Source organism: Ambystoma mexicanum, chromosome 6q (assembly GCF_040938575.1).
Source record: "Ambystoma mexicanum isolate Mex_15411 chromosome 6q, UKY_AmexF1_1, whole genome shotgun sequence".
Classification (NCBI taxonomy): Eukaryota; Metazoa; Chordata; class Amphibia; order Caudata; family Ambystomatidae; genus Ambystoma; species Ambystoma mexicanum.
In genome coordinates, this window is record NC_090937.1 from 1,267,337,583 (window position 1) to 1,267,351,176 (window position 13,594).

The window sequence follows — 13,594 nt, forward strand, 5'->3', positions numbered from 1 at the left end:
GGGCGGGTTGTATTTCATAGTGTTGCTAGAACTGTCTGTTGTGATAATATGAAGTAGATATTTGTATACCACCTTGACTGGACAGTCCCTTTTATCATTGGGTAATAGTTGTATTTTTGCTGTGTTGCAACTAACCAATGATCCACAACCTTTCGGAGATAGGCCTGCAGTTCCGGCCACGTTACCAAATTGAACAAGGAGGTTTATAATTTGCTTGGATTTCCAATCTGTTTGGATCCCTTTTGGTGTACTAAAGGTGTGGGGCTGTTTGATGGTTTAGAAACCGATATTCACGCCTGGACCACTCGTGCCCCGGAAGTGGATTCATCATATTGTTGGCAGGCGGTTGCATCTAGTTGGAGCCTTGTGCACAGCTTAGTCATCCAGCGATAAAAGTACTGTTGCAGGCAATGTTTAGACACTGCTAGGTATTTGTAATAATCATGGATCTTGACATAGAGACTGTGAAAGGCATGAGCAAGGATGTCCTGTGTTTGGCAGAAACCTGTGCAGTTCCCTCTGGGACCACTACAAAAGATTTAGGACTACAGGTGTTTGGCAGTAAACCCACTTGGTAGCAGTCTGTACCACACAGATTCACTTGGTAGCTGTGGCTGAGCAGTCAGACTTCCCTCAAGAAGAGTATACAGAGTATTCACAATAGGTCAAGAGAACACAATAGAACCAGTAAACACTGACCAAGGCTTGGTGTAAAAGAGATATAATTATTTATTTAAAAACCACATCTAGAAAAACACACAGGCACTAATAGTAAGCAATTCAAAAACACGGTCACTAAAAGATATACACTCCCTTAAAAGAATATTAGACAAGTCTTAAGTAAAGCCCCACTTATTTTCAGACAGCGGTGAGCGCTTAACGTAGATGGCACTCTAATAGTTTGTTTTAAAAAGGGAGAGAAAAGCAGAGAACAAGTTGAAACAGATCCCAACACTTTTACAAGAACATAACAAGAGAGGAAGGCAAAGTAAAACCGTGAAGTTAGAGTTCAAGAGGCCGGATCCACTTTCAGAGGATCAAAACGAAATGTGTCCAAGGTCACACGGTTGCAGTGCACAAAAAGTCTTGCGAAGGTTCAAAAAGGAGTTGGACCAAAGAAAGGGACCAGTTAGAGGGTCAAGGAGGCCAGCCCAGTCCAGAAGGTTAAGGGATTATTATTACCTTGTAGCAATCTTTAGAAAGGGAGGCCTGGCGGACACGGTACCTTAAAGTGGGGAGAAGACTCCAGCGGGGGCAGTTGTTCCTGGCAGCGGATGCAAGTCGGTGCTTCGTCCGGGGGAAGAGGAAGACAGGAGTCCGTTGCACTGCCAGGGAAGAAACCAGCCGCGGAGTTTCTCAGGTACAAGGAGCAGTCCGTTGATTCGCGGTTCAGTGGTGAGTGGCTAACCGGTCGCCGGGGTGCTTGGCACGGGCAGTTCGACCACAAACCGGTCTGAGGTGCGAAGAAAGAAGGTAAAACTGGTTGTGCCCACCAGTCAGGGGAAGAAGCCTCTCCAGCCGGGAGATCTTCTCTGTTGTCGGGAAGTGGTGAGTCGGTTCCGCAGGGCTCCACCGGTGGTGTCGTCGTGGTAGGTCGGCTCAGCTTCTCCCTCATCGGATTCTCAGGTCCTGTGGCGACTTCTGAAGTTCCAGTCCCCAAAGCCCTGCTTTTATGCAGCATACCCCCATTCACTCAGTCTAGCTGTCAATCAAACATGCTAAGTGGTGAGCCGGCCAATCACACAAGAGTGCGACTTGAGTTACCAAGGTAACTCAGTCCAGGGTGCCCAAACCCCCTCCCACGCCCCCTGTGGTACCCAGACAGAGTGGCACCACTTTTGGAGGCTTCTGTGGAGAAGCCCGCCAAAAAGTGGAACAAAGGGCTCGACTTGGGTTGGAGTCACAGAAGAGAACACAGACGCCATTTTAGAATTGAGTCCTGGCAAAAAATACCAACCGGCGAATTAATATTAATTAAATAAACCGGCGGTATGTTCGAGGCTATGAGAATTAAATAATTAAAGTTGGTAGCCTCGAACAATGGGAAAATCCCATAGGAAAATATTCGCGGTCGAATATAAAAAGTAGTTTCCACTGCCACCAGCCAAAACTCGATCAGGGGGGACAGAGACATGCCCCCTCGACTAACAGACCCCGGGGCAATCGAATTGCTCCGACCAGTACGCCACAATATGATGGTTTGTACTGGTTTCTGTTAATAATTTGGGACTAGTAAAGCCAATGGTGACTTTACATGCCCTGGGAGACAGTAGTCAGTCCCAGGGTATGAAGACTATGGTGGGGTGTCACTATGACACCCCTGTGTTACTGCACAGAGGGTGCTGTGTAACACACATAGAAAAAACACATGAGACCCTATGGAGTAAAGGACCCCATAGCCCATAAAACACATTAACAGTCAAAGGAACACCATAAATCACGTCCAAGAGTTTGAGAAAAAGAGTCTCACTCTTGGCAGGAGAAAAAAACAAACTCCAGAAATCCAGGAAAGCTGCTGTGGGACTCACTAGGTTAGGAAATTCAGCCTAAAGAGAGAATTCTCCCTAACATCCTGCACGTCCTATGGCAAGAGAGGGGACTTCCCCACAGCACCAAGGTTAATAAACCTGAGCTGCTGACCAGCCTCCAAGTTTGGGTAGAAGCAAAGGTGGCTGGGGAGAAAACCTCAGGGGACGGGGTGGCCCTGTGTACCCGAATGAAGAAGACCTTTCCGGGAGGGGTATTGGAAGATTACGAGGAAGTCAGCATGAGCAGTGTTTCTCGCCAACCATCCATCCAGGGGAAAGGTGTTTTCTCAGCACTCTAGAGTCTAAGTGAGGTCAGGGTCTAGTTCAGCATCCCGCAGGTCCCAGCCGTCATCACAGCCTCTAAGTGGCCCCGTAATTGTTCTAACTGTTAACGAGGTAGCGGCTAGAAAGCTCCTGCTAGAGGAGGGGAGACTAGCGCTTGAGGAACAAAAACAGCAGGAAAAGGTGACCAAAGAGCTGCGCAAGCTGGCACTTGTAGAAAAGAGGGAGGCCAACAGGACCAACTCTAGTGAAAGCAGCAGTAGTGGCTCATACCAAGGTACCCGGGATAAGCTTCGGCGCCACATCCCAGAAGACGTGCTGCTGGCTTATGAAGTGGGGAAGGACATGTTTGACTGGTTTGAAATGCAATGCTAGAGCTTGCTTTTCAGCCACAGGAGGTGGACAAAGTATTGTGGTGTGCAGCCCTGATGAGTTGCTTACCGACAGGAAAGGTCCATTTATGAGAGCATGAAGGTTGGCGGTCCTGATCAAGAAGTTCTGTGAAACCCCTAAGAAATATATCAAGAGCTTCAAAGAACTCAGAAAGAATAGTGGGTAGACATTTGAAGCGTTCACAAACTTGTCTTTGAAATATCTGAGTGGGTGGGTGTCTGGTAACAAAGTTGACACATTTAAAGTGATGTACAATTTGATTGCATGTTGACATGTATTGGAGAATTGTGAGGTTGACCTACACCAGCTTCTTGTGGACAAGACTATTACATTTAGCATGTTAATGTTCTTTAACCATGGCTCAACCTCTCTATACCTATCTGCTGTATCTATTATTTTGTTTGAACCGGGTTGTAATACACATTTAATTCTTTTTCCTTATTGTGATTTTAACCAACAGTCCAATTAGGCCCTTTCTGAAGAAGAGGGACTCCTCGAAACCCGTCTGCCAAATACATTGGACCCCATTTTTGTATGATGTGCTTCTCCTTGTATTAATCATTTCTGATGCAATACATTACTGCTTTAATGAGATTGCCTACTGCAGAACTCCTTGTTGAAACAAATTGCAATTTAAAAGATATATGACTTGTGAATATTTAAATTATTGACCGCCCTATGGGCGCATGTAGAAAGTGTGCAGGGGACAGGAGGATCCCAAATTTGGGTCCTTTTCTTTTTTCTTCATATAGTAGGCCTTTGTGCCATGGCCTTTTTCCTCCCCCGCACCTCGAAATCCTTGAAATCAGCACTTGCTGAATTATGAAAATTTAAGAAATTAGGTGTGCACTGCTAACCAGATATTCTTGCTCAAGACTATTACAGACCCCAGGGATGCTTGCAAAGGCTGCCGACGGGTTTGTAAGTAATCGAGTCCAGAAAAAGGCAAGCACACCCAAACCAGAAGAGAAATCTTAGGACAATAAATTAACCAGGATGGGAAGGACAGAGCTCCAACCCACTCCTCTTCAAAGTCATATCCCTAAAAGAATGAAGGGGAATTGCAAAACCTTAGTTCAGTCATACATACTGAACAAAAGAGCGCAGGCACCCCTAACACTAGGACACTTACGTTCTCACCGCCCAAAGGTTGTTTCGTGGGTAAGTAGCTGGGTCATAGGAAAGGAGATCCTGCTTGTAAGGGCTTACCCAAGCAAGCCATAGTGAATTTGGACTCATGGAGGAGGCCATCATTAGTGTGGGCCTCCTAGAGGAGGACTTCCCACTAGGCCAAGGAGTGGCTGAATGTGGATTGGTTACACTGAGTGGGATTGGTACTGAGTCTCCAGAAGAGATCCCAGTTCCCAATAATACTCAACTGTTTTTAGAACATGTGTATATCAATGGACACAAAACTCCTGCGGTCAGAGACACTACGGCTAGCATCAATGCTGTCACCCAGAAGTGGGTACAGCCAGGCAGTATATTGATGGGCCTGATTGTAACGTCAGTGGGTTTGATGGAATGAGTAAATGCTCCTTGGTGATAGTAGAGTTCAGCTGTTGACGTGAAATGACCCAGCACTGTGTATCGGTGAAAGACTTCATCCCTGCCCTATGTCTGTTGGGCAATGATCTTCCTGACCCTGAGATAGTCGCAGTGGCTACTAGATTGAGGGCCAAAGAGGTCACCGGATTGAAGACCCTCAGTGCCTTAGGGCCTGGAGTGCTTCCAGAGGGCTTGATAAAGGGACCAGCATGGCCAGTAGCCTCTAGTTCAGTTCCACAGACTGCTGAGTCGCCTAATCCTGCAGGAGAGGGGCCAGTAACCACTGAGGACCCTATTGTGGTAGCAGGGGATTCAATGACTTCATAGTTGGCTGGCACAGCACAGGAACCTGAGGTGGAGGTCCATGTGAGCTCAGATCTGAAGGGCCTGACTAAGCTGGATGAGTTTGCATCAGCTGGGGTCCCATTTCAGAATGACTTCTTCAAAGCTCTTAGAGAGTGCCCCACTCTGGTGGGCTTGCAGAAGCAGGCAGAGGAGCAGGCTAAGGGCAAGGCCTGTGGACTGTTCAAAGTGTACCGGGAGGAGGGACTCCTGTACATTAAGCCAAAAGACACTGAGGGTGAAGGCACCAGAAGGTTGGTGATTCCCCAATGCTACAGAAAGTTCCTTTTGGATTTGGCTGTCACTTGGGAGTGACTAACACATAGGACCAGTTGTCTGTGCACTTCTACTGGCCACAGTTTGGCAAAACAAATTAAGAATTTGTCCAATCCTGCCCGACCTGTCAGGCCTCTGGCAAGTCAGGCGGTGCCACAAAGGCCCTCTTAATTCCACTACCTGTGGTTGGGTGTCCTTATGAGAGAATAGGCATGGACATTGTGCGTTCTTTGGATCTCCAAAACAGTTCTGGGAACAGATACATCCTGGTGGTGTTAGACCATGCCACAAGTTACCCTGAGGCTGTGCCTCTGAGGAGCATCAAAACCCATGTGGTTACGAAGGCTATGATTCGGATACTCTCCCGTGTTGGTTTGCCCAAGGAAGTCGTTTCTGACACGGGATAAAACTTCATATCAGCATATATGGAGGCTATGTGCGAAGAGTGTGGAGTCACCTACCGGTTCTCTAAATCCTTCCATCCACAAACAAATAGGCTTGTTGAGCAGTTCAACAAGACCCCGAAAGGCATGATATGTGGCTTGGAAGACCACCTGAGGAGAAAATGGGATATTCTCCTGCCATGCCTTCTGTTCGCCTACAGGGAGGTGCCACAGAACAGAGTAGGGTTTAGCCCCTTTGAGCTTCTGTTTGGACACCCTGTACAAGGTCCCCTCAGTCATGTGCGAGAGGGATGGGAGTGCAAACCGTCATCCCCCACATGAGATGTGGTGGACTATGTACTTGGCCTCCGGTCTAGAATGACAAAGTACATGGAACAGTCGATGAAAAACCTAAAGGCCAGTCAGGAGCTGATGAAGCACTGGCATGACCAGAAGGCCACAGTTATAGTCTGTTCTCCAGGCCAATGGGTGTGGATTATGGAGCCTGTCAAAGCCAGTTCCCTTCAGGACAAGTGGACTGGACCTTACTGAGTGCTTGAAAAAGTCAATGAGGTAAATGATTTCATTGACGTGAAAGGACCTAAACAGATGTGCATGGTCTTTCACATCAACCGGCTAAAACCCCCTTTTAGCCAGGATGACTTGGTCATATCGTTAGTGACAGATGGAAAGACTGGGGAGACAAACTCCTCTCAGACCTCCTACACACTGAAGTCACATATGTGTCAGTTGTAGGCGTCAACCTTGCAACAGACCTGTCAGAACAGCAACTGACAGATTGTCACAGTCTGCTGGGAGAGTTTGTCAGTCTGTTTTCGCTGACTCCAGGTCACACATATTGGTGCACACATGATGTGGCACTGGAGACAGTAAGCCTGTGAAGAGCAGGATTCACTGGGTGTCTGATAAGGTAAAGGACACCATCAAGGAGGACATTTCCAAGATCCAGTCCCTAGGAGTGGTAGGGCCATCCCACAGCTCCTGTGCTAGCCCGTTGGTACTGGTCTCTAAAAAGACCAGTGGTGGGGTTTTTGTGTGGACTACAGGGGGCTCAATTCTGTCTCGAAAACAGATGCTCACCCCATTCCTCAGGCAGATAAGCTCATAGACAAACTTGGCCCTGCCAAGTACATGAGTACCTTTGCCCTCAAAGCAGGGTACTGGCATGTCGGCTTGACAGACGGAACGAGAGAGAAGTCAGCATTCTCAAATCCAGAGGGACATTGTCAGTTCACTGTGATGCCCTTTGGATTGAAGAATGCCCCTGCCACTTTTCAGAGGATGGTTAACCATATTTTATCTGGACTGGAAACATTTCAGTGTCTCTTATTTAGACGACATTGCTGTATTCAGCCACACCTGGGAAGAACACTTATCCCACCTGAAACAAGTGCTTCAGGCGCTGCAGATTGCTGGTCTGACTATCAAGGCCATGAAGTGCCAGATAGCGCAGGGCACAGTGGCATACCTAGGCCACCTGTTCGGTGGAGATAACAAGCAACCACTCCAAGTGAGGGTATAGGCTGTGAAGGATTGGGACATCCCCACCACACAGACACAGGTAAGAGCTTTTCTAGGTTTCACCGGGTACTACCGGCTGTTCATCAAGGGGTATGGGACCACTTCCATGTCCCTGATTGGTGTACCTTCTAAGAAAATGCTAAAGAAGGTAACTTGGACCCACGCCTGTCAAACCTCCTTTTAGGATTTAAAGGTTGGATTGTGCAGGCCCCCAGTTACGAAAGTGCCAGACTATGGTCAAGGGTTAATTATCCAGACAGAAGCCTGTATTTTTGGGATTGGAGAAGTGTAGCTCAGCTGAACTCTGAAGGGGTGTAGAGCAACCTGTTGTCTACATTAGCAGGCGATTGAAAAAAAGGGAAAATAACTGGGGCATTGATGAAAAAGAGGCTTACATGGTCATGTGGGCAGTAAAGAAGCTGAAACCCTACATCCTTCGGTCGCACTTTACTATCCAAACAGAGCAGCGGCCTATCTGTGATTAATGGCGATGCAAGAGGAGAACCCTAAGCTTTTGCATGGAGCAATATCCCTGTAGAGGAGGAGCAAAGTGCCTCTACCGGAAGTCCCACCCCCATTTTGCCTATATATTGGCAACCGGAAATTGCGACATGCACAATGCCAATAATGGTACCTTTATCGCGAAGAGTCATTGAAACAAGGTATGCATTGAGAAAACCCTATATGATGTACCCACAGAGAAATGACAGTCTTCTGAAAGAAATTCCAGAAGAAGTGTGAAGATGAGTGAAATAGAAGATTGGTGAAGTCACATAAGGCAGAAATGACGCACCCAGAAGAGATGCCAATGAAGAGAGTACCTAGAACTTATAGAATCTGATGGCGAAGTAAAGGATTTAGCAACATTTCAGGAGCAAAATGAAGATTGCATGTGCACAGAAGCACTGAATAAAATGCAAAGCCGTTTTACAATTGTACAGATGATGTAATGCAAGTAGACTAAGTAATCATAAAGCTGGCTATACGTAGAGAATAGACTGCAGGCGGTGCCACCAGTATATATATATGTGTGTATAGAATCTGGATTTTCCACGACGCATTTTAGCAAACTTGGACCCCATGAATAGTAGGGCTGAAAGTGTGGCGCAGTAGAATAAAACAGCTGACAGCGAAGAAAGATTTGAGAAGGCACATCTGGCCCAGTGTCAAGGGTTGAGGCAGCCAAGAAACTGGTTATCTACTTGAGGCGATACAATGAACGTGAGGAGCAAGACAGGCTCCTGTTGAGGTGTAATGGAAAAACACTGTAAGTGCCAGGTTTTATTCATTTAATAGTGTTAAATACAACAAAGGAGCTGAAAACGTGGTCTCCTGTCACATGGTCAGATGAAAATAGCTTTTGGGCAAGCTACACCGAGACCAGAAGATAAGGCTATGCTCACACCCCCTTTTATTCTCAGGCACATTGATCCTTTGCAAGGCGGAGTTCAAAGAACTAATTGAATGGCAGACAATAGGAGTGATGATGAATGTTAGGCTAATTGGATGGGGAGGCATGACCAAGCTAACCCTCCAGCACCTGGGGTACCAGCTTGCGTGCTGCTCGCGAGTGGAACAATCCAGAAGGGTACAAGTGTGCCAACCAATTGTAGAAGGCCACGTTGCAGAAAGCCCTATAGGTCGAAAGACAATGAAACGTTGTGTATTGGTATGACACAGAAGATGACTTGCACTAGGGGTGGGCATAGCTGTCCACCTGACCTTATAGACTCCAGTCCAGTCCTCTATAGAAAGCATACGTAAATGTTCCTTTTATGCCTAACACAAACCCCCATAGATTTTGCTTATTTTCCCACAGAATATGACAACAGCGATGACAAACTTTTACTATATAAATGTGATTTCTTATGAAATGCTTGGAGAACTCTTGAGAGAGAATACTTGTACAGCGTCCGTTGATGTCCATTGTACTCCCTGTTTTAGACAATTGCAATAAAAACAGTTGTGTTTTGCCAACTTCACCAGTCGGTCTGATAATTGATGTTAGAGTAAGATCTCCATCCCCATCCATCTCAGATACTGTTACCTCATTTTAAAGGGCCTACAGGTTCATCCCTACAGGGATTAGATATGGACATGCAGCACAAGCCAGGCTTCCAGCATGGAAATGCAATTGGCCTCTACTGGTACTTTTGCCTAGATGATGAGCCAGATGCTCAGTAGGGTGGTGGTTCATATGTTGAGCCTGGGGAGGGTAATGAAAATAATTCAATAATCTGCACAGTGGATGTGCGCTCACCTGGGACTTTTGAAATGTTTTATTAAATGGAATGATGGCAGACCAACCTCAAGAAAATGTGTGGGGCGAATCCACACCCATATTCCTAGGCTCAAAGCACGACAAACACATAGACCCATGTACTCTGGGTGGACACAGCATACTGACACAGTACCCCCTATCATATTTAGATGGGATGTGACAGCCAGGGGTACACAATGCATCTCCAGAAGGAGGAGGATCAAAACCTCCACCGACACGGCCAGCCTGATTAACTAAAAAAGGCTCCATGGATCAGCCCTGCTCTTTTGTTGGGCCCTGCAGTTGGTGGCAGTGATTTGAATACCAATTAGAAGGTGATTCAAACATGCCCACACGGGGCATGGCTGCAGAGGTTAACAAAGGATACAGGAAACCCCAAAAACCTTCCAAATGCAACTGTGTCAACCTGAAGTAGCTCACCCCTCAGTATCTATGACAGTGAGCTGTCATGTCTGGGACTGCGTGTTTACAGAAGTTCACCCTGCACTGGCACCCCATTCATAAGGTATGAGAATGTGGGGAGCGGAAAATAAAACAATTTAAACAGTAATTCTGCCACTCACCTTTGTCCGTTCCTGCTGCCCTGCTCCTGAGGTCCCTCCGACTCCAACCTCTGCCAGAATCGGACCAGCTTTCGGCCGCTACTGCAACGGCTCCGGGTGAGGCCTCCTTCTGCTCTGCCATCTACCCGGCTCTCGCGGTGATCCTGTCCCGCGCTGTGGTCGGCTGGGAAGGTGCTCTGCGCTGTCTGCCTCTGGAGTCGCCAGCACCTTCGGATTGATCCTGGAGCCTGCTGCGGAGTCGACCACCCCGAGTCTCATCTGACTCACGACCGCCCGGACCCCTCCTGACATCTCCGGGGTCCCGTCTGGGTTGTGACTGTCCGCCGCCATCTTGGTTCCCTCTGTCTCCGGCGGTCCATTTCATCTGTGTGGGGTCCCTGCTGCAGTGTATACCATCGGCTGGTTCGTAGCCGCCTGGATCCCTCCCGTCATTCATGGGCCGTCTCCATTGTAGACCTCGGGTCCCGCCTGGATTGGGACTCGCTGACATCCGACGGGTTCCTCCAGCACTCTGTTGGCCTCCATGGACCCGTGGGTGATTCTGCGGCTTCCTCCCGCTGGGTCCTCACTGGTCCCTCCAGCGCTCTCTGGTCCTGTGGGGATTTGTTCTGCTCCCTCCCGCCGGCTACTTTCTGTTTCATCCAGCGCTCTGTGGACCGTTAGGTGGTTGTGCTGCTTCTCCCGCTGGTGCTTAACTGGTCCCTCCAGCACTCTGTGGACCTTTGGTGGACTGTTCTGCTTCCTCCCGCCAGCACCGACTAGTCCCTCCAGCGCTCTGTGGTCCTGTGGAGATTTGTGCTACTCCCTCCCGCCGGCAACTGCCTGTTTCATCCAGCGCTCTGCGGACCTGTAAGTGATTGAGCTGCTTCCTACACCGGCACTTGGCTGGTTCCTCCAGCACTCTTTGGACCTTTGGTGGACTGTCCTGCTTCCACCCGCCGACACCTGTCTGGTCCCTCTAGCGCTCTGTGGTCCTGTGGGATTGGTGCTGTTCCCTCCCGCTGGCAACTATCTGTTTTCATCCAGCGCTCAGCAGACTTGTATGTGATTGTGCTGCTTCCCCCACCGGCACTTGACTTGTCCCTCCAGCACTCTTTGGACCTCTGGTGGTCTGTCCTGCTTCCACCCGTCGATACCTGTCTGGTCCCTCCAGCACTCTGCGAACCAGTGGGGGACTGTGCTGCTTCCACCCACTGGCACCTGCCTGATCCCTTTTGTGCTCCATTGACCTGTTGGGATTGTCCTGGCACCTGAACATCATCTTGGCACCTATTTTGCCGTGTGCCACACCTACGTGAGGGTCTACCACCCTGGAATCAGCCACCTTCAGTCACCCCCAGCTGACATCACCCGCCTGAGTCTACCTGTCTCCTCCTCTGTCTTGCCGTAGGGCTGCACCTACGTAGGGGTCAAGGTCCCAATTACAGCCTGTACTGTGTGTATACTACTGGTGCCTCCACACCACTTCCGCCTTCGCCTCCTTACATCTTCCCCTCTCAGTAGAGAGAGCAACTGGTCAAGATCCCCGTACCTGCCCACTCCCCCCATTTACTGCCCTAGTCCCTCCTATGTGGCCCCGAATGTGGCCTCTACTGTGGTGGCCCCTACTGGTGCCTCCACACCACTTCTGCCTTCGCCTCATTACATCTTCCCCTCTCAGTAGAAAGAGCAACTGGTCAAGATCTCCGTACCTGCCCACTCCCCCCCCATTTACTGCCCTAGTCTGTCCTCTGTGGCCCCTACACTGCCCCTGATTCCTCTACCCAGTCCCCGGTTCTGGCCCATCTCGATACTTCCACACTGCTTCCTGTCCTCGCCTTCACTAGTACCTACTGCTACGGCCCTCCTGACTTGCCTTATTTTTGAGCCCCTGTTATGCAATACTCAAAATCTTCTCGCCCTCCTTTCTCCCTTCCCCCTCCTTTCTCCACTCCCACTTTCTCATCTCCCTCCTTTTCTCCTTTTCCCTCCTCCTTATGCCCCGTCTTCTCCCCTATCTCCCATTACCCCTCCCAAACCTCACCTTCTCTCACTCACCGCCCTAATCTTCTTTACCCCCCTCCCGCCCACCATTCCTGTCACATGAACCTAGCACTCTGGAACGCCAGATCCATCTGCAATAAAACCGCAGCAACTCTTGACTTATTCTTTTGCCTCAACCTCCACTTTCTATGCTTAACTGAAACCTGGATCCCCCCCATAACACTTCTGTCCCAGCTTCCTTAACCACCTCCTCCTCCTCCTTCTCTCATACCCCTCGTGCTACCGGCCGTGGTGGAGGTGTTGGCCTCCTCTACCACCCTAAGTTTATCTCCTCCCCCACCTCTCCAGCCCTCCGTTCCTTCCCTTCCTTTGAATTCCTTTACAAATCCTTTTCCTCTCCCCACCCTATTTCTCTCCTGATCATCTATCGACCCCCAGGCCCACTTTCTTCCTTCTATGACGACCTGGATCACCTCCTCTCGCTAATTTCTCCCTCCTCCTCTCCTCTGTCATTACTTGACGACTTTAATCTTCATCTCCCTACCCCCATCAATCCTCTCCCCTCCTCTCTATCCTTGATTCCTACCTCCTTTCCCCTCTCCCCTCCTCTCCCACAGACCTCCTCCAGCTCCACCCTTGACCTCATCTTTAATTCTTCCTACCATTCTTCACCTGTCTCTACCCTTCCTGTCTATCTCTCTGACCATGCACTACTCTCATTTTCCCTTTCTCCTCTCCCTCACTCCTCCTCACCGTACCCTTCCGCTCCAGTCTACTCACAACGTGACTTCCGCAACTTCGACCCCTCCCTCTTCGCCGACACCTGCACTTCTCTTCTCCCATCTATCCATGACTACTCCTTATTATCAGTGAATGATGCTCTTTCCTCCCTTTCATCTGCTATTTCATCCTCCCTTGATTATCTCTATCCTCTTTCGTCCTTCCGACAACCCGGAAACCCTCTCAACCTTGGCTCACCCCTCATCTCCTCTCTATGAGACGCCTTCTCAGATGTCTCGAGAGACTCTGGCTCAAAACCCCCTTGCTATCTAACCAAACCTCTTACTTTTCTTATCACTCCATCTACGACTCTTGTCTGGCCTCAGCTAAATCCTCTTATTTCTCTAACCTACTCCAATCTCAAGTGACTCACCCTCGCCGCATCTTCCAAACTCTCTCTCGACTCCTCTCTCCCCCCACTCCTAATCCTTCCTCCAATTCCTCACTCTCTCCTTCTGACTTTGCTAACTTCTTCTCTTCTAAGATTGCCTCCCTTCGGCAAAAAATTCTCACCTCCACCTCTGACTCCCCTTCTCTTTGCCCCTCCTCCCCCTTCCTGCATGTCCTCCTTCTCACCTGTCTCCCCCTCTGAAGTCTCCACCCTCCTATCCAAAGCCCATCCCACGTCTGCCCCTACTGACCCTCTCCCTTCCCTTTTCATCCCTAAGATTTACCCTCTTCTTGTTCCCTACC